The sequence below is a fragment of the Citrus sinensis genome, chromosome 5, assembly GCF_022201045.2.
Source record: "Citrus sinensis cultivar Valencia sweet orange chromosome 5, DVS_A1.0, whole genome shotgun sequence".
NCBI lineage: Eukaryota > Viridiplantae > Streptophyta > Magnoliopsida > Sapindales > Rutaceae > Citrus > Citrus sinensis.
In genome coordinates, this window is record NC_068560.1 from 5,827,283 (window position 1) to 5,849,779 (window position 22,497).

Consider the following 22,497-nt stretch of genomic DNA (forward strand, 5'->3'; position numbering starts at 1 on the left):
GTGGTAAAAAAAAAAAAATCTAAGGCGACGAATTAAAGTGTCACTCTCCTATTATATAGATATAAGCTATTTTACTTAGTTAATTTTTCCTTTTTTATTTTCACAAATTCGCAAGAACATATTAATTTACCTTTTCAACGTACAGCTTGTCGGAGTTAATGGAATTAATAGAATTCTGCAAAAAATTCATAAAGCTTGAAGTCAGTCTACTTTATATGAGAATGAGTAAATTACCAAATATGGCCACCTTAAAAAAAAAAGATAATAGCTTAAGGATACGTTTGGTAAACTGTATTATATTATAATATATTATATTATTTTAATGCAGATGTATTTTATAATATTGTATTGCATTAGCACTACATTATAATAATGTTGTACAACGTTTAGTGCTACACTATACTATATTAATTTTTTTAATTAATTTAAATTATATATTTAGAAAATAATATTATTAGTACTTAGAAAAATACTAAATATAGAAGTCTTAGATTTTAAAATTTTAACATTATTTTTTAGAATAAATGTTAAAATATAACATAATTTTCATAAAGATCGAAGCTTATGGTCTTACATTTTCGACAGCATAACATTTCTTTTTAAATATTTTCTAAATTTATAACGTGTGAATAAAGATCTAAACAAATAATTTAATCAAATAATCTCTAGATAATATCACAACATAAATAAATAATTAAAACCTACAAGATTAGTTCAAAAGTCATTTTAGGATAATAGAAGAAAAATTTATACATTCGACAAGATAATCATAAAATAATAAAGTAATACAACAATTGTAACATATTCATTAACAAAATGAATTGTGCTATGTAATCCAAGTAAGAGTTCTGTAGTATGCATAATAATATTTTATATCATTAGTTATATTATTGTTAATTTTAAATTAACATTATTCAAATTTATTTATATTTAAAAATTTATTACTAGTTATATTCAATTATTTAAAAATAAATTAGTTTTTATATGTTAATTATTGTAATATAATTAAATATTGTAATATTATATTATATATTTATTTATTATTTAAGTATTTATTATTAGTTATATTAAATTGTTAATAATATTATGTTATGTTAATTAATTTTTCCATATTAATTACTATAATATAATTAAACAATGTAATATTATGTTATGTTTTTATTTTTATGTATTACTTAAGTATTTATTATTAGTTATATTAACCTATCAAATATTAACCAATTTTATATATTAATTATTATAATATAATTAAAGAATATTTATAATACAATAAAATAATACATTATTTAGGTATATTTTTAATATAATAAAAATTAAAATATAATATAATATTATTTTATATTAATAATTATAATGTAAAAGTAAAAGAAAATAAAAATAAAAATTAATATTAATAATGATATATTAAACTAAAAAGTTATATTTATTTATTATTATTATAAAGTTAAAAAAAATAATAATAACGCGGCAACTTGATTTGATCGAAAGCGAACAGCTCAAAAATGGCTAACCTTGATTGAACAGCTCAAAAATAGGTTTTTATATACTTATTATTATAAAGTTATATTTTATATTAATAATAAGTAACCTACTAACCTAGATCGAAGCCGTCGTACAGATGAAAGAGACGACAGTTTGATCGAAAGCTCAAAAAATGGCTAGAGGCTGCAATGCCGGAACGAAATTGACAGCTTCGAGCATCGGTGAAGTGTGGGTGTGTGTGAGTGAGATTGTGAAAGTGAGTGAGCAAGACTGACAGCTAAAGCTGGGGGCTGAGCACTGGTGCTTGTGCTGTTGTTGTGGAAGAAGAAAAGAGAGAGACTTTTAACTCATACGAATTTTATAGATTAACACGAACCGAATCAGACCCAAAATAAATTTCGAGTTATGTTCGATTCAGATTAACCTGATCCGAACGCCCACCCCTAAATTTTTACGACAAAAATGGTCTTTAGTGTCTTTAACTCTTTAGCAGGGCTACTGAACTCTCTAATAAAGTAGTGCATTGGGATTCAGTCCGAGGACTGAGGATGGGCATAAGATAAATGAGGTTCGGCCATGATTGATTAATTAGCGTGAATTAATTTCTTCTATCTAAGTTATCCTTGGATTTAGGGCTCTTCGCCTCTTCAGTATTCACATCATTTTAATTTCTTCGTTAAGATAAGATGTATCTGTTCTGAAAGACTACGGGCAATGAATTAATTAAGCCGAAACATATTGCACCGCCTTTGAGGCAAACATCAAAGCTTCAACGTTTGGACTCCATCGTTGCATGCTGATGCCCTGACACCGATGCCTTTGTCTAGCAAACATTAGTGTACTTTATTTGCTTTGAAAGAGTGCAAACAACATTATGGAGCCACATACATTAATTCTTTAGCCATTTGTTTTGTGTCGTGAATAACTATTCATACTATAAGCGTTGATCAAATTTATTTAACGATGGACTATGGACAGACTGAGTCAGTGTGGAATCAAAGGAAGAGGCAAAGGTGATACTGTTTATGCAGGCGAGTCGGTGGTGACAACCTGGGGAACATAATTTGGTCGGGTAATTTATCGTCAGCCCTCAATTGTTTCGACATTTAGCATCGCGCGTCCACATCTTTCGACCATGTGCACTGCGCCTCCATTTCTGTCAAAAAATCGGTTAATTCTAATTGTTCAGGCTGTTATTAACCTAAAAGATCATACTACCCCTATTTTGAATTGAATTGATATATAAGTACTAAAATACCCCTTACTGAAATGCAAGTAACGCAAGCCCAGAGGGGGGGTGAATTGGGTTTTTAAAAATAATGCAATACGATTCGCACAATAAATCAATCTAACGTCTTAATGAAATAGAGAACAATAAATTAAAGCAATCGTAAAGATAAAAGAGAAAGGGAAGAGAAAAACAAACACACGAATTTTTACGTGGTTCGGCAATCCTCACCTACGTCCACGCCTCCAAGCCAACCAAGCTCGAGGATTTCACTATCCAAGCCTCCCAAGACTTCAAGTTTTTACAATTGACTTCCAAGATGTCAATGAACCTTTACAACCAAGAGATTATCTCTCCAATCTCTTCACCCCAAGTGTTTCCCACACTTACACACTCACAATTTGATAAGAAATGAAAATTACAACAAAAACTCTCTTTAAGACTGGATATGCAACTAATAGCTCAACAATGATTCAATCAATGATGATTTATGTTTTGGAAGCTCAATATATGTTGTATGATCTTATATTTGCGTGCATTACTTCTTAAAATGAATTTTGAGTTGAGTTTTTATAGTGAAAGCCCAAAAACTAGCCGTTATAGGCAAATTCCAGCGCTCAAGCGGTTAGCCGCTTGATTATCCGGCTAGCCGCTCAGGAACAGTAATATTACCGTTATTTTTGAATTTGCTACAGTAATACTGTTCACTAAAATTACACTTTGGCCCAAGCTTTCTATAATTATATTATGGCCCAAAATGTAATTTTGCAAATAGATCTAATTTCAGAACTTCCTAAAAATAATTGCCTTTCCCAAACTTTTTAAAATTATGATATGGCGCCAAAAATTTTATTATTTCGCACAAAGGTCCTTTTCAACATAATACCCATATTTTTCAAAGTTCTCAAAACCTTTCACTTTAGTCCAAAATATTCATAAATTATAGTATGGCCCAAAACATTTAAAATGTTTGTAAAAATGTCCAACTTTGAAATTTAATACTTATTTAAAATCAAAGATTTCAAATCTTAGCATTTAAGTCCAAATTACTTAAATCCACAAAATACTTTACTTTATAAAAATAAAACCTTTTAGTTTATGAAAAGTATTTAATTAAATTAATCTCTCGAGCTTCTCAAATGCTAAATCATGCATCAATTAAATCATACCGGCTTCACAAGAATTTGTCGCAATAATTTATCCGTTGAGCTCTAAACTTTATTCTTGATTTCGCCGTTATCCGTTGAGTGTCTTCAATCTTGATTTCACTTGATCACTTGCATAAATATTATTCTTCAAAAATTAGTGAAAATGTGAAATACAATATTTATTATTTTTACTTAAGACACATGTTTGTTATCATCAAAATTACATTATGTATAGCCTTTTAGGCTAACACTTACAACTTATAAAATTTACATTAAGAAATAGGATTTATTGTAACAATATTTATTTCTATATTTTTAAAATTAAATTGAAACGATTTTTTTTTAAATTTCATTATCATAACAAAATTGTAAAACCGGTAAACTTCAAAATGAGAGACAAAGCATGATTCCAAATGGAAAGAAGAAAATCAAACACAGAATCATAATTAGATTACAAAAAAATTCCAATAATAAAGAAACCTAATCTAATTATACCAAACACCTGCTGTAAATTTCACAGTAAAATTTGAAATACTAACTAGGCAACCCAAGAGGGGGGTGAATTGAGATTTTAAAAATTATCCTAGGCAAACAACACAACAATTTAATCTAATGCCTTAATAAATTCGAAAACAATAAATTCAATAAAAGCGCAATAATAAATGAGTAAGGGAAGAGAAAGCAAATTCAAGGATTTTACATGATTCGGCAATCCCCGCCTACGTCCATGCCTCCAAGCACATCGGGCTTGAGGATTTCACTATCCAAGCCTTTCCAAAGGCTTCAAACGTTTACAATTGACTTCAAGGTGTCAATGAACCTTTACAACAAGAGATTATATCTCCAATCTCTTCACTCCAAGTGTTTCTCATACTTGTACACTCACAATTTGATGAGAAAAAAAAATTACCACAATAAAACTCTCTTTAAGAGTGGATATACAAATTGAAGAGCAAAGATGATTTAATGAATGATGATTTACGAAATTGAAGCTCAATATATGTTGTGTGCACTTGTTCTTGCTTGCTTGGGTTACCAAAAATGAATTGGTTTTGAGTTTATATAGTTTGAGCTCAAAAACTAGCCGTTATGCACATTTTGATCGTAACCGGATTACCGGTTATGGACATCCGGTATTCCACTTAATGTTACCGTTGCAGCCACAATTTTGAATTTTTGAACATCCGGATTGCCGCTTTGTCAAATCCAGATTGCCGCTTATGCTCAGAAGGTTACTGCCCAACAACCAGATTTCCGTTTGTCAGGATTTGGTTTGCCGCTTTTAATTCGGATAGGTTCTGCCTAAAATCCGGACTTCCGTTTAGCCGTATCCGGTAAGCCGCATGCTACAGTATCTGCTATAGTGAAATATTTTCTAATTTTATAGTTTGACCCCAAAACTTTATAAAACTATATTATGGCCCAAAACGTTATGAAACTTTGCAAATAGGTCCAATTTCAGAATTTCTAAGTAATGCTTCGTTAATCCCAAAACTTTCTGAAATTATGATTTTGCCCAAACTTTGTGAAATTATAGAATGACCCAAAAATATTTAAATAGTTTCAAATAGGTCCAAATCTGAAATTTCAAGCAATACTTGTTTATTTCAAAGTTTTCAAAATTCTTTCAATTAAATCATAAACTTTGAAAAACAACCAATTTCATAAAATCATTTTTCCATTAAATATAAAACCTTTATAATGTAAAAATAATGATTTATTTAAAAAGAAAATTAAATAATTTGAGCTTAAAAGATTAATCATTCTTAATCTTGTTTGTTATCATCAAAATCAATATTATGGAAACATATATGTTAACAATCTCCCCCTTTTTGATGATGACAAACATTTCATGTATTTAAAGAATGATTCCACAAAAATAATTTGAGCTTAAAAGATTTATCATTTTTAATCTTGTTTGTTATCATCAAAATCAACATTATGAAAACATATATGTTAACAATCTCCCCCTTTTTGATGATGACAAACATTTCATGTATATAAAGAATGATTCCACAAATTGCTCCCCCTAAATATAATCTTCTTTTACAATTTGTCAATTAGCTAAATTAACATATTTAAATACATGAGTTTTTCTCCCCCTTCATCATAAAAAAGAAAACTTAATTGGCAAAGAAAAAAGTAGCAAATTTTTATAAATTTGAAAAACATGTATTCTTCTCCCCCTTCATCATAAAAAAGAAAACGTAAAGGAAAAGAATAAAATTAGCAAATTTGTTACCTATGTTGTTTGAGTAGAAATTTTGAAAGAATCTCCCCCTAACAACAAGCATCACTTCAAATACAAATTTAGTAATATTACTCACAAAATATCATTATCATATAATCCATCAACCATAAAATGATCATGAACTATTATTCCATTAATTATCAAATCAACAACTCAAAAGATAAAATCATCATATAAAACACCCATGTAATCAAATCATCATTATCTCAAATTCATCAAAATCATCATCATAATCAAATACCAATTATCAAAACAATTACTCAAGATGCATATTATTCTCCTTCTTTTGACAATATTGAAATGATATATTACTTTGTCTCCCCCTTTGGACAATAAAAAAGTTCAAAATGCATATTTTTCGAAAATCATATTATATGCTCCCCCTAAATATATGGCCAATTTAAAATTTTAACAAAAATGATTTTATCCAAAAAACATATCATATTTGTCTCCCCCTATCAATCATCAAAATCATCAAGGAATCAATTTTAATAATAATAATAACATGATTAGAGATATTAATATATTTCATTATTCCAAGTTCATGCCAAATTTTTGAAAATTGTTCTTCACAAAAAAAGTTCTGATTTGTTTACCAAAATGGCATGCAAAAGTTATTAGAACATATTATCAACTATCCAAACTCCATAATAAGTAAACACATTTTAAAATTCAAGACAATTAAACTTATCAAAGATCTAATGTGACATTTTAATATAACTTAAAAAATCTCATATGCTTAAAATTCTCGAAGTATATGAAGTTCTCCCATTTCGATGTTATTTAAAGCAAGTAATGCGTATTCGACAATACATCAATAAAGTACAAAAAATGCATCCATTCACCAATCATAGATCCCATAAGATCAAACTTCCTCAAATACATGTAATCATCAAAGCACATTCTTTATCATCAAAACTTAAGTAAAGCATAAGTACATAATGGCAATATATAAATCATCAAAATCAACATATGCCAATATATAGATCATCAAAATCAACATAACTATTAAGAAAAGCCATAATTATGAGTTAAAGAACAAGTGATCAAATCCGTTATTACAAATGCTCACATATAGTTTTAAGTGATGATATAGTAGTTACACCTTGTGATGGATCTTTCAAAATTAAGTTCTTAAGATGAGAAGAAATATACCTCCATTCTTTGGGAATGTATGAGAAAGTACCTTCATTTTACTCCGCATTTATTTCTTCATGTTGCTCCTCTTGATTTTCAAGTTGAGCATTCTTTTGGCTATCCTTTGATAATCTTCTTGTAACTTTTCATCTACATTATCATCAACAACAACTTTCTCCGTAGAGGAAGAATTAGACTCATCAAATATAACATGTATAAATTCTTCCACAATCAAAGTTCTTTTGTTATACACTCCATAAGTTTTGTTTGTGTTTGAATAGCCAAGAAAAATACCAACATCAAATTTTGGATCAAATTTGCCAATATTATCTTTTGTGCTCAAAATAAAACATTTGCATCCAAAAAAAAACTTTGCAATAACTAATGTTGGGTTTTCTATAATTCCAAAGCCCATAGAGAGTATTATTGAGATGATGTCTAATTAATGTGGTCCTAGCCATTTTTTTTTAATAGACCTATTCTTTCTCTCTACAACTCCATTTTGTTGTGGAGTCCTAAGTGATGAAAATTTATGCTCAATGGAAAATCATTACAAAAAAAAATCTCAAATGTATGATTTTCAAATTCTCCACCATGATTACTTCTAATACAAGAAATAACATATAACACATCTATCATGCATATACATCACACAATCATGAAATATGTAAGTATTCAAAGATTGAGAATTAAAGCATATCACTTATTTATCATGCTTAGGCATTACATAATCATCAAAATCAAACAAAGCTATCATGATGAGTTGACAAGCTATCATCTTAAATATAAAACCATGCATCATGATAAAGTACTATTCACGCGTGAGAAGAAACATATAATTCAAAAATCATAGCAAACATCCATATAATCCAAAATACAAAATAAAAGGAAAAATAAAACAGTCCAAATACAAGTATAAAAGATTACTTGTGAGTTTTATGATGAAAATAAATTTTAAAGATGATTTTAGACACAAGAATGGATGGGGAATAATTTATATGAATCAATTTGGATTGAAAACGAATGAGAATGATGGATTTTGAAATGAAATCAAGTGAGGAGTAATCAGCTTTTAGTGAGAGAGAGAGAACCGGAATGTCGAAAGAGAGGGAGAAGATGAATAGTTGAAATAGCACCCGAATCCGGCTTGCCGGATTGCCTAACCGGCTAGCCGGTTATTGGGCAGAATTGTGAAGCCCGTAAACGGCTTGCCGGATGTCTTTAACCGGAAATCCAGTTGTGTTGCAACAAATCCATTCACGCGAATTCGGCTTGCCGATTTTTGAGAACCGGTAGGCCGGTTGTGAGGCAGTGAGCATTCAAAATGCATCCGGTTTTCCGGATTAAAGGAACCGATTATTCGAATGTTGTCCCGAGAGCAACCAAAGCTAATTCGGTTATTCGGAATTTGTCCCGAGAGAAATCAATAAGAAATAATGGTTTTCCGGATGAGTGGAAATGGAATATTTGCTAGCTCTTATACTTGTACTACACACACCATTTCATTTTTGGCCTTAAAAATTGATTAATTTTAAATCATTTTGAGATTTAAAACTTTTCAATAAGCCAATTGATACATGAGACATAAATGCATACAAAACCAAGCGTATGAAATCGTATCAAACAATGATGTCAATTTTATAAATGAATGATGATATAACACAATTAATGGCATATGAATTCACACATATATAAGAGATGGACAATGATGATAGACAATTAAGAAGATGAAATCATAGACTATACAATCATCAAAATCAAACAAAGGCATCATGATCAATCACTCAATATTATACACAATGATAATTCCATCATGTAAACATACAAGCATACTTTCGCAATTTCATTTATCATGATTCATTCAACAAAATTAATATGGCAAGAATTGTTACCAAAACAATTAAATCATCTTGCCTCATCTTTTTCTCCTAGATCATGCTCAAATGATTATCCTTACAAGCTTTCATCAAGGAACTTCTCCACCATTCCTTGATTGTGGTACCTACAAAACAAATTCAAGTTGTCTGCTTTGGTACCCAAATACTCTTGGGTCCTTGAACGTTAGATTTAGTTCCTTTTGGAACCCAAATACATTTTGCTCCATAATACGCATTTCTCTTAATTGGACATCTAAAACTCATATGACCATTTCCATTACAATAATGACAAATAATCTTATGATCACTTGTGGAGGTAGCCTTAACAAAATAATTCTTATAATATTTTTGTTTCAAATAAGGCTTATACCCAAGTCCTCCTTTATCAAACACACATTTTTGAGTGCTTAGTAATTTTTCTAAGTTCTTTTGACCACTTGTGAATTTTAACACAATTTCGTTGAGCTCATTACTCTTTTTCTTAAGCACTTCATTTTCTTTCATTAATTCATCAACACATGATTTCTCATGCTCATATGAAGTACTTTGTTTGCATTTAAATGATGCAATTCTATCATGCAACATTTTATTATCTAATTCTAGTCCTTTAATCTTTTCGTTTAATGAATCATTGCATTTTTGTAAAGCATCCTTTTCATTATTCAAGTCATCTACATATGATTCTAAATGCTCATGTGAAGTGCTAGGTTTCTCATTTGATAATGCAACTCTATCATGCAATGTTTTATTCTCTAATTCTAGGCATGTAATCTTTGCACATAGAGATTCATTTTCATTTGTGAGCTCTACAATTTTCTTTTTAAAACATGCATTCTTTTTACCAATTTTCATCCACTCATCATACAATTCTTTAAACGCATCATGTAATTCATTATAAGTAGGAAGATCGTTTACCTCATCAAGTCCATCATTCGAGTCATCTCCAATTGCCATAAGTGCCAAATTCGACACTTCATGAAATTCTTCCTCCTTTGTAGTCTCCTCATACACAATTTCGAGTTTTCTCCAAATTTCATAAGCATTAGAATAATTTGAAACTCTATGAAATTCCTTTTTATCTAAGGCACAAAATAAAGCATTCATAGCCTTGGAATTTAAAGACATCTTTTTCTTATCCAACTCACTTAAAGTATTCTTCCTAGGAATGAATGAACCATCACAAACTATTTCCCATAGTTCATAATCTAAGGCTTGTAAAAACACTCTCATCCTAGTTTTCCAATAAGGATAGTCATTACCGTCGAAAAATGGAGGTCTAGTGATAGATTGGCCTTCCATGATGGTTGAGCTAATTTGAGTTGCTATAGATCTTTAACTCTAGACGGTTAAGTCTACACAAGAGCACTTTGCTCTGATACCAAATGAAATACTAACTAGGCAACCCAAAAGGGGGGTGAATTGGGATTTTAAAAATTATCCTAAGCAAACCACACAATAATTTAATCTAATGCCTTAATAAATTCGAAAACAATAAATTCAATAAAAGCACAATAATAAATGAGTAAGGGAAGAGAAAGCAAACTCAAGGATTTTTACGTGGTTCGGCAATTCCCGCCTCCAAGCACACCGGGCTTGAGGATTTCATTATCCAAACTTTTCCAAGACTTCAAACGTTTACAATTGACTTCAAGGTGTCAGTGAACCTTTACAACAAGAGATTATATCTCCAATCTCTTCACTCCAAGTGTTTCTCATACTTGTACACTCACAATTTGATGAGAAAAGAAAATTACAACAATAAAACTCTCTTTAAGAGTGGATATACAAATTGAAGAACAAAGATGATTTAATGAATGATGATTTACGAAATTGAAGCTCAATATATGTTGTGTGCACTTGTTCTTGCTTGCTTGGGTTACCAAAAATGAATTGGTTTTGAGTTTATATAGTTTGAGCTCAAAAACTAGCCGTTATGCACATTTTGATCGTAACCGGATTACTGGTTATGGACATCCGGTATTCCGCTTAATGTTAATGTTGCAGCCACAATTTTGAATTTTTGAACATCCGGATTGCTGCTTTGTCAAATATGGATTGCCGCTTATGCTCAGAAGGTTACTGCCCAACAACCGGATTTCCGTTTGTCAGGATTCGGTTTGCCGCTTTTAATTCGGATAGGTTCTGCCTAAAATCCAGACTTCCGTTTAGCCGTTTCCGGTAAGCCGCATGCTACAGTATCTGCTACAATGAAATATTTTCTAATTTTATAGTTTGACCCCAAAACTTTATAAAACTATATTATGGCCCAAAACATTATGAAACTTTGCAAATAGGTCCAATTTCAGAATTTCTAAGTAATGCTTCGTTAATCCCAAAACTTTCTGAAATTATGATTTTGCCCAAACTTTGTGAAATTATAGAATGACCCAAAAATATTTAAATAGTTTCAAATAGGTCCAAATCTGAAATTTCAAGCAATACTTGTTTATTTCAAAGTTTTCAAAATTCTTTCAATTAAACCATAAACTTTGAAAAACAACCAATTTCATAAAATCATTTTTCCATTAAATATAAAACATTTAAAATGTGAAAATAATGATTTATTTAAAAAGAATAAAAACAATCAATTTCATAAAATCATTTTTCCATTAAATATAAAACCTTTATAATGTAAAATAATAATTTATTTAAAAAGAATATTAAATAATTTGAGATTAAAAGATTAATCATTCTTAATCTTGTTTGTTATCATCAAAATCAATATTATGGAAACATATATGTTAACAAAATTCTATTACAAAAGACCCAAATTAAGAAAATTTAACAAAAAGGAATCCAAAAATCAAAAGTCCTAAAACTAAAGATTTCAAACCCTAAATCAAATTATAGAGGCAAAGGAGACGGCGACGGCTTCAAGTGGTGGCGTCGGCGGTTTCGTGCAGTAGTAGAGGCGATGGTTTCGAGCGGTGGCAGATCACGCAGCGCGTGCCATTTTGTTGTTGTCGATTCAAGTTGGTGGCTGATCACTCCGACAGGCAGCAGTAGTGAAAGAGAAGAAGAAGAAAAAGGAGAAGCAGAAGGAGAATAAGAAGAAAAAAGTAGAAGAAGAAGGACAACGAAGGAATGAAGATGGGAAGAAGAAGAGGAAGTGAAGAAAAAAAGAAAAGAGAAACAGAACATAGAAAAAAAAAGAAGGATAAAAGTATTCTTTCTTAAATTTTTTTTATATATTATTTTAATCTAATGCAAAATTATCATTTTACCCTTTTTTCTGTTAAGTTAACAGTGATTGACAGAAATGGGGGCACGGTGCACATGGTTAAAAGATGTGGGTGCACGGTGTTAAATGTTATTGAAAGAATTGGGGGCTCATGCTGATAGGCTCCTCGACCAAGCAAGAAAAAAGTAATGATTCACCAGAAACAGTTTTCGCTTATACATAAAAAAGAATATGTAGAATTTATATTTAACCTTTAATTTAAAAAAAAAAAACAACTTTTGTGAAACCAATGCCCCGCAAAATAGCTGACTTGATACCTTTTTACGCCAAAACTTCTACAGCAGGCCAACAATGATGCACATACAAAGACTAAGCACACCTTAGCAACCCTGCCTGCAGTCGGTAGAGTGTTTATAAAAATTGATGGTTGATGATGACATCACCACACACGAATGTTTGCTTTTCATCTAAATGCTTTGCAAGCTTTGCTTAGTTCCGCTTCCCAGATAGCCATTGCACCTTAACTTATACAATAACAAAATTACGAGTCATGCTTCACTTACTACCATAGCATGTATGGTATAAGCCTTCCATTTTCTCTTACGAGTTATGATTCTTAAGTTTTCATTAAACATCCCGATGCTTTGGTTATTATATACACAGCGTTCCGTTGCGTAACATATAAATTGAGATATTGTAATTAAGAACTTCTAATACGATGTAAATTCGGAGAGTCTATATCGCACGTGCATGTTGTATGGTAGCAGTATACCTAAGTAGCATGTAGCCATGTGCACTAAACATAACAGTGATCGAGACATACTTTGACTTAAAAGTGAGCATAAAAATTAATGAAGAAGATATAAGCAAAACAAGCCCATAATCACAATTAAACCATAGATAGAAAAACTGTATGAAAGTAAAAAAGAAGCATAGGAGGAATTGATATTTCTATAGAAATTCCCTTGAAATTCTTAAAAAGAAGTATAGGGGAAATTAATATTTCTATAGAAATCCTTGAGCTTCTTTATAACCAAAATATTTTCACCAGAATTTTAGTTGGCAATGAAGTTGAAAAAATTCTTTCAAATCAAACAAGAGTCCTATAACATTTGGTCAATGACTATTTGCCTATCTAGCAGCCAACAAAGTCACTGTTTCCTTTTCCTTCACTTCCCTTGCTGTGCTTCCATTTGTTCTTTTCCTGTAACTTTAGACGAGTCCACTACATAAGTAAGAGGCAAAGTTACTGATTAGTATTAAAAATTGTTTAATTATCAAGCGATAATATGTTATTTTATGCTTATGTTATAATTTATATTTGTGTTTATGTAATATATTATGAATTATGTTTTAAATATATTTAATTTTGTGTATTTTTATGTATTTATTAGGAAAAATATTAATTTCACGTACTTCGAGGCTCCAAACAGATAAACGGAGGTCAAATTTGGATTCCGAAGGTCAGAAAACCTTAAGATCAGTCAAGATCGGCTTAAAATTGGGCTTGTGTAAAAAAAGTTGACTTTTCCTGTTGACCGAACACTGATTGGATGATGAAATGAGCTTACAATAGATATGAGTGCATGGGATAGCTGGCAATTTTGACTAAATCTCAACCGTTCATGATTCAATGGCCATGATTGTGCCACGTGGAAATGGTTGGTGAAGCAAGTTGGAGGATCCGAATCTTTGTATTCGGGTCGACCCGATCCACCCATTAACCCGCCAAATCTCAACCGTTCGTTGGGCAAATCGGACGAGTCAAACGATGCCACGTGTGATGTTGATTTTTGAAGTTTGACCAGCCATTGGATCTTGATCTAAAGGTTGTGAGGAGCACATGCATGAAGCTTATGATGGACCGCAAAGCACTGGATTATGAATTTATTTTTCTATAAATAGAGCCTCATTTTTATGTTTTTAATCATCTCTCTACAACTCATTTCTTCTCAAATTCTCTCCATCTCCTTGTAATCTAGATTTCCAGGTGTGTTTTTAATATTTTGTATAATTATTTTTATAAATAAAATTAGTTTTATTTCCAATTTTAGTTGTTTTTATTTCTTTTAATTATAAGTAATTCAATTTTACTACTTCTTTTTATTTTAATTATGCTTAACTAAATAATATTAGTTAGGGGAAGGTGAAACTCTTAGGAAATAAATATGATTTAAGCACATTCTATTTTTAATTTTATAAATTAAATTATTTTCTATTTAATTTTATACATATTTTATATTTTGAAATTTTGATTTATTGTAGACAAACAAATGAATTTGGCACAATAAATTCTTAATATCTTAATATAAGGTATGGTAAAATGGTATTTTGACTTATTGTAGACAAATTAAATTTTGGCACAATAAATACTTAATCCATCATAAAATTAAAGGAAAAATAATAATAATTTATATAATTAATCTTTTGGGCAATAAATGTAAAAAAAGGGCAAAAAGAATTTATGAAGTTTTATTTACTTCTAAGAGTGGATCCATAACCCTAACTAGTTTAATTTCATAGTTTCATTTAAATTAAGTTGTTTATATTTAAGTTTTAATTTCAATTTTTAGTTAAAATAAAGTAAACTAATTAAATCTTTTTTCTGTGTGGATCGACTTTCGACTCACCAAGTTATAATACAACAAGACACTCTTATACTTGGGAGTTAAAAATTACTTTTAAGTTGTGTCAAGTTTTTAGCGCCGTTGCCGGGAAAAAGTTTTTTTTATTTGGTTTGTTTTTCCGTTTTTTTTTCTCTTATATGTAAAATTTCGTTTGCCCCCTTTTCCTTTTCTTAAATTCTCTTTTGTCCCCATATCTTTCATACTTCTCATTTCACCCCAACAATTCCTGTTTCTAGCCCAATCTTCTGGTAATTACATTCTGACCCCAACATCTTTCAGTCGTTTCACTTTCATCCCAAATTGCTCAATTCTAAACTTCTAAAAGTTATAGTTTGACCATAAAATTAAAAATAATTTGCAATAGAATCCCTAGACGAAATTTCCCAAAATAATCAATACTTGGACATACTTTGGACATACTTTGGACATATTTGGACTTATTTTGGACTTAATTTGGACCAAACTAACTTTAACTACTAACTCTAATTACTAACTCTTAACTTACTAACTGCTAACTCCTAATTTTTTTAATTTCAGTTATTTAATTTTCTGCATTTATTTTATTTCATATTTATTTATTTATTTTTGCTTTATTGGTGGGTTTAACCACCAAACTAACTACTAACTCTTAATTTTTATTTTCAGTTATTTAATTTTCAGTATTTATTTAATTTTGTTTTTTTTTTACTTTATTTTTTTAACTGGTGGGTTCAACCACCATTTTTTTTCTTTTTCTTTCTTTTGCATTTATTTTATACTTAATTTATTGTTAATTGGTGGGTTCAACCACCAAAATTGTTATTTAATTTTCTTTTGTACACTTATATTATTTGCATATTTAATTTTTTTTTATTTTGTTATCAATTTGTGTAAATATTATCTTTATTATATAACCATTGCATGAGACGTTGGTCTCGATCTTTAAGTGGCAGATTAATTCGTAGATCTCAATCTCCACCACCAATCATGGATGAGAATCAAGGCGAAAACGTTTTGGGCGAACTTAACCCTCAAATTGATCAGGGATACAACCAATCTCAACATGGGCATGATCAAAATCAACCAAGAACTCTGAGAGACTACATGAATCCAACCAGAACCGGAGCACCGTCGTGTATAGTATTTCCTCCAGAAGCATCTCGATTCAACTTTAAACCAGGTATTATCCAACTTTTACCAACATTTCATGGTTTAGAATCTGAGAATCCGTACTTGCATCTAAGAGATTTTGAGGAAGTTTGTAATACACACACGGACCAAAATTGTAGCATGAACATAATTAGATTAAAGCTTTTTCCTTTTTCATTAAAAGATAAAGCTAAAACTTGGCTACAAAACCTTAGATCTGAATCAGTAAGAACTTGGAATAACATGCAAGAACAGTTTTTGAAAAAATTCTTTCCACCTCATAGAACAAATTCTTTTAAAAGGCAAATCACTTCTTTCACTCAAAAAAATGGAGAAACATTATACCAATGTTGGGATACGTTTAAAGAGTTGCTTAACATATGCCCACATCATGGTTTTGAAACTTGGCGATTGGTCACTTACTTCTACGAGGGTTTAATACCCCAAAGTAGACAGGTTGTTGAAATGATGTGTAATGGTGAATTTAGGGATAAAAATCTCGAAGATGCACTAGATTACCTTGACCAATTAGCTGAAAATGAACAGCATTGGGATACTGTTGCAACTTTTGAATTGACAAATAAGCAACAATCATCTCCATCTAGTGGAGGAATCCATAACCTTAGGGAAGATCATGATTTACAAGCAAAATTTGCATCCTTAGTTAGGAAAGTTGAAGCTTTGGAGCATAAAAAGAGTGATCAAGTAAAATCTGTTCAATAAATTGCATGTAACATATGTAATTCGAATGATCATTTCACTCAAGAGTGTCCCACTTTACCTGCACTTGAAGAATGTCTAAATGATCAAGCTAATGTCATTAACACTTTCAATAAACCAAACCCATATTCACAGACTTATAATCCTGGTTGGAGAAATCATCTGAATTTCAGTTGGAGGAATAATAATAATGCACAATCTTCACAAGCACCACCTCCACAAAATTTTCAAAATCCTCAGCCTTATGCACCATATGTTCCACTACCCTGGAAAAATCTAGAAGACACAATGCATTCATTCATCAGAAAGCAGGATGTTATTAACAATCAAAATGCACAAACTTTTTCTAATTTGAAAGATACTCTTGCTAAAATTGCTTCTGCACTCACCATTCAAGAAAAAGGAAAATTTCCAGCTCAACCACAACTAAATCCTAAAATTCAATAAAATCCACCCACAGACCAAGTCAAGTCAGTTATAACTCTTCGTAGTGGTAAGGTTGTTGATAGACCTATGCCTGAACCTTATGAAAATGATGAAAATTCAAAGGGTAAGGAAGGACTAAATAAACTTACACCTGGTAAAGAAATAACTAGTGTTCCGCCTGAACCACCACTTCCGCATGCATTGAATAAATCAAGGAAATCAAACCACTCTTTTGAAATTTATGAAATCTTTAAGCAAGTGAAAGTTAACATTCCTCTATTAGATGCAATCAAACAGGTTCCTTCATATGCCAAATTTTTAAAGGATTGTGCACTGTTAAAAGGAAATTGAAGATAAGAAAGAGTGCTTTCATGGCCGAACAGGTAAGTACAATTCTGTCTACTAATAATAAGTTGAAATATAAAGATCCTGGTTGTCCTACCATTTCTTGTATTATTGGTAACCACAGAATTGAGCATGCTTTACTAGATCTTGGTGCTAGTGTTAATTTGCTTCCATATACAGTTTATCTTCAACTTAATCTTGGTGAGTTAAAATCAACTTCAACTACACTTTTGCTTGCTGATAGATCAGTTAAAGTACCAAAAGGAATAGTGGAAGATGTTTTAGTACAAGTTGATAAATTCATCTATCCTGTAGATTTTATTGTCTTGGAAACTGAACCTGTTGTGAATAATTACAAACCAATTCCTGTAATTTTAGGTCGACCATTTTTAGCAACTGCTAATGCTTTGATTAATTGTAGGAATGATTTAATGAATTTATCTTTTGGGAATATGACTTTAGAATTAAATGTTTTCAACATGTGTAGGCAACCTAATGAAGAAAATGAGAATGAAGATGATACTGATGAACAAAAGGAATTGTTTGAATCTTGTATCAAGGAAAATATTCAAAAAGGGGATTTTTCTGAACTCTCAAATGTTTGTTTAGTTAATTCAATTGAGTCAAATAAGCAACTTGAACTAAATATTTCTAATATAAATTCGTTGCTTGATTCTGTGCAAACTTCACAAAATTATGATGACGAGCCAAAATTTGAGGAGCTTGGAAGTATTGAAAAGACAGAATAACAACAAGCACCTAAAATGGAATTGGAACCTTTGCCTGAAGGATTGAAATATGCTTTTCTTGGAGAAGAACAAACTTATCCTGTTGTGATTTCATCTACTTTAACAAGCGACCAAGAAGCTAAGTTACTAACTGTTCTTAAAAAGTATAAAAATGCAATTGGATGGACTTTAAATGATATTAAAGGCATTAGTCCCTTAATCTGCACACATAGAATTAATTTGGAAGAAAATACTAAAACATGTCAACAGCCTCAAAGAAGATTAAACCCACACATGAAAGAGGTAGTAAAAACAGAAGTCCTTAAATTACTTGATGTGGGAATTATCTACCCTATTTCTGATAGTAAGTGGGTAAGTCCTACACAAGTAGTGCCTAAAAAATCTGGAATCACTGTTGTTAAAAATGAAAAAGGTGAATTAATTCCAACACGAATTACATCTAGTTGGCGCAATGTACATTGATTATAAAAAATTAAATGAAGCCACTAGAAAAGATCATTTTCCATTACCATTCCTTGACCAAATCTTAGAAAGAGTAGCAAGACATCCCTACTACTGTTTTTTAGATGGATATTCGGGTTATTATCAAATTCTTATAGCACTTGAGGACCAAGAAAAGACCACATTTACATGTCCTTTTCGAACATTTGCATTTAAAAGAATGTCATTCGGGCTTTGTAATGCTCCTGTAACATTTCAAAGATGTATGTTAAGCATTTTTTGTGATATGGTTGAACATTGTTTAGAGGTCTTTATGGATGATTTGACTGTGTTTGGGAATTCTTTTGATGATTGCCTTGATAATTTGGAGAAAGTTTTAAAAAGATGTGTTGAAAAAGAACTCGTGTTGAATTGGGAAAAATGTCACTACATGGTTACTTCTGGAATTGTTTTGGGTCATGTTGTTTCTATTAAAGGAATTGAAGTTGACAAAGCAAAACTCGTAGTCATATCTAAATTGCCACAACCAAAAACAGTTAGAGATGTGCGATCCTTTTTAGGACATGCAAGATTTTATAGGAGGTTTATAAAAAATTTTAGTGCCATATCTAAACCACTTTGTAACCTCTTATTAAAAGATGCATCGTTTGAATGGAATGATGATTGCCAAAAATCTTTTGAAAAAATAATTTGTCTTTTAATATCTGCACCTATTATGCAATCTCCTGATTGGTCTTTGCCATTTGAATTAATGTGTGATGCAAGTGATTTTGCTGTTGGTGCTGTTTTAGGACAAAGATGGGATGGTAAGCCTTTTGTGATTTATTATGCGAGTAAGACTTTGGATAGTGCTCAAATGAATTATTCTACAACTGAAAAAGAATTACTTGCTGTGGTATTTGCATTAATCAAATTCCGTTCATATTTGCTTGGCTCTAAATCTGTTGTGTTTACTGACCACGCTGCTGTGAGATATTTGATGAGTAAATAGGATGCCAAACCGAGACTAATTCGTTGGATTTTGTTACTTCAAGAATTTGACCTTACCGTCAAAGATAAAAAGGGTGCTGAAAATGTTGTTGCTGATCATCTATAACGACTCACATCCGAATTCTGCAATGATATAACACCCATAAATGATTCTTTCCCTGATGAATTTTATTTTCTGTTACTTCAATGCCATGGTATGCTAATATTGTTAATTTTCTTGTTACAGGTAAAATGCCTTTGCAATGGAATGCTCAAGAGAAGAATAAATTTTTTGTTGAAGTAAAGAAATTTTATTGGGATGACCCTTATTTGTTCAAATATTGCCCAGATCAAATTTTTCGGCGATGTATTCCTGATAATGAGGTAAGTAGTGTCATTAATTTGTCATTCTGAAGCATGTGGTGGTCACTTTTCTTCAAGAAAAACTACTGCTAAAATTTTACAGTGTGGATTTTATTGGCCTACCATGTTTAAAGACACATACGAATTCTGCAAAAGTTGTGAAAAATGTCAAAAATTGGGATCAATTACAAAAAGAAACATGATGCCCTTAAATCCCATACTTGAAATTGAAATATTTGACTGTTGGCGAATTGATTTCATGGGTCCATTTCCATCATCTTTTGGATTTGTGTATATATTAGTTGCAGTTGATTATGTCTCAAAATGGATTGAAGCAATTTCTTGTCGAAATAATGATAGTAAAATTGTGGTTAAATTTTTAAGAGAAAACATTTTAAGTCGATTTGGAATCCCTCGAGCCATTATTAGTGATGGAGGTAAGCATTTTTGTAATACGTCATTTGAGTCTTTAATGAAGAAATATGGAATTACACATAAAATTGCTACCCCTTATCATCCTCAAACAAATGGTCAAGTTGATTTAGCAAATAGGGAGATAAAACAAATTTTGAAAAAAACGGTTAACCCAAACTGAAAAGATTGGTCTCTTAGACTTAATGATGCACTTTGGGCTTACCATACTGCATTTAAAACGTCATTAGGAATGTCACCCTATCGGTTAGTTTATGGTAAACCTTGTCATTTACCTGTTGAACTTGAACATAAATCACTTTGGGCTATTAAAGTTTTTAATTCAAACTTGGATGATGCTGGTAATGTGCGAAAATTGCAATTGAATGAACTTGAGGAATAAAGGAATGATGCATATGAAAATTCAAGAATTATTAGGGCAAGAACAAAAGCATTTCATGATAAAATAATTTTTCGAAAAACATTTGAGATTGGTCAAAAAGTATTGCTTTATAATTCTCGTCTTCATTTATTTCCAGGGAAGTTAAAGTCAAAATGGAGTGGCCCATTTGTTGTAAAAAATGTATATTCATATGGGGCCATAAAAATTGAGAATCCAAAGAACGGTGTCACATTTAAAGTTAATGGTCAAAGATTAAAACCATATCTGGAACATCACCCATGTGACGAGGACACCGAAATTAATTTGGGTGACCCACCAGTTCTTGATTAAGTCTTTAATGATTTATTTTATTTTATTTGTTTTACTATTATTTTACCGTTTCATTGTTTGATTTTTTTTTCTTTTTCTCTAGATTGATGCACTGTACATATTTTTTTTAACATTGTTTTTCTTGTGTAAGCGTGTTTGTTTGACAGTTGTACATTCTCTCATCAATTTTCATTTTACATCATGAGCACCTCAATGAGAAAATTCTTGTTTGCACATCTTAAAAGATTTCTGCGTGTGAAATTTCACTTAAGAGGCCTGATACAAAGCTGTAAATCACATCCACTTTGGGATCTACAACCACCAGAATTCGTGTCTTATGTTGAGGATCTAGAGGGACAACTCAGAACAATAGAGAGTGGCATATATGAATTTCAATTGGAGCTTGAGGTTAACTCAATGAGAGGATAAATGTAAGTTCATTTTCCTTTTATATTGTGTGTTTCTTTTTGCTCGCTTTCACGTTTGATTTGATTTTGCAGATTTGATTTTGGTGTGTTTTGATTTATTTTCCCGTATAAATGGCGGATAACGGTACTCCGTGACTTCTTAAGTCGGTATCTTCAGTTTCCCACAATAACTGAAACCCCAAAATCAAACATGGAAGAAATACAACATAAACTCCATAAGCATTTTCCCTCTCTCCCTTAGAATGCCCTCAGAAAAATTTACAAAGCTTGTTGTGAATGACTGCATTTGTTAATGATCAATGGCATTCCTTTTGACATTCGTTGGTTAATTGAAGCAAAGGTCCGATTAGCAGGTGAGTTTTCTGATCCATTTGTTTCTTACATGCCTGGTTTTGGTAAAAGTACGTTTGCTAAGAAAAGGAGAGCTAAACGACTTGGCTCAAAATGTCATAACTATGTAAGACTTGGTTGCAAACGACCAGATTGTAAATCTTTAGGAATGGTTTCTAATACTCGTGAAGATAAAATTAAATTCGTTAAAGATGGCATGAGTAAAGAATCGTTAGATGATATCTTACGATCTCTTGAGACGCATCGAAGCGGATTTATGCAACGTGAGATTTATAATTTGTGGATACTATTCCAAAAACAAAGTACACAGTTTAGTCTTGGGAATCTGACTCACAAAGACCTTATTTGCTAGTTTATAAGAAAACTGGATGGGAAGCCGATCCTCGACCCATAGAAGGCGTTCAAGCCGTTACTGGACGTAAAACCAGAGGAAGATGTGAGCCACAATCACAACTACCAGTAAATATCCTTTCACTTCATTGTTATTTTACTTTACTGTTATTTTATCATTTGCATTATTGCA

At 31.0% G+C, this 22,497-nt stretch overlaps 1 non-coding gene across 1 annotated transcript; it reads right to left on the minus strand.

The window, feature by feature from the left end:
* Window positions 1–16,348: 16,348 nt before the first annotated feature.
* Window positions 16,349–16,457, minus strand: LOC112499046 (small nucleolar RNA R71). Its single transcript, XR_008055523.1, has one exon. It is a non-coding gene; the product is annotated as a small nucleolar RNA R71 (small nucleolar RNA).
* Between the last annotated feature and the right edge of the window lie 6,040 nt (window positions 16,458–22,497).